The following is an 852-nucleotide window of genomic DNA, read 5'->3' on the forward strand; positions in this document are numbered from 1 at the left end:
AAAGTCCCAAAGTTGCAGATGCTGGAGTGGATATGGAGAGAGGGGAACACTTTTACACTGTTGGTAGTACTGTAAACTAATACAGCCTCTTTGGAAAGAAGTATGGAGAATCCTCAAAGAACTCAAGATAGCTCTTCCATTTGATCCTGCAATCCCATTACTAGGCATCTTCCCCGCCTTTCTTTTGTGGCTTTTGACCATATTCAAGGTCTTCCATGAAGACTTGGAGAGCTTCCCACCACAGGAATCCCCACCAAGTCCTGGTCTTTCTGAGTCCTGAGCTCATGCTGATGTCTCATTGTTACCACATTTAGATCTCGTGTTCTATTTCCCCTAAGTCTTTTCTAGAGTCTTACTTGCTAATTTTACAGCAGACGCTCAAAGTGTGACCCTCAGCCCAGCAGCAGCACACTGGAGAGCTTGTTAGAAATGCACACACCCAGACCCCTCCCCAGAACTACTGAGTTAGAAGTTGCTTTCTACTGAGAGCCCAGAGTAAAGGCTCGGCACAGCCGATTTTGTAATTCATTTTGGGGGTTTTAATGACTGAATGAATTGATCTACCCAGGAGTGTGTTCATTAGAAAAAGGGACTTCTGACTGGGTGCCTATAGCTCAAGTGGCTAAGGCCACACACACCACAGCTGGTAGGTTTGAATTCAGCCCGGGCCTGCCAAACAACGAGAACTACAACCAAAAAATAGCTGGGTGTTGTGGTGGGCACCTGTAGTCCCAGCTACTTGGGAGGCTGAGGAAAGAGAATTGCTTAAGCCCAGGAGTTGGAGGTTGCTGTGAGCTGTGATGCCACGGCACTCTACCCAGTGTGACAGCTTGAGGCTCAGTCTCAAAAAAA

This window comes from Otolemur garnettii, unplaced genomic scaffold (genome assembly GCF_000181295.1).
Source record: "Otolemur garnettii isolate 467f Iridium unplaced genomic scaffold, OtoGar3 scaffold00012, whole genome shotgun sequence".
NCBI classification, from domain to species: domain Eukaryota; kingdom Metazoa; phylum Chordata; class Mammalia; order Primates; family Galagidae; genus Otolemur; species Otolemur garnettii.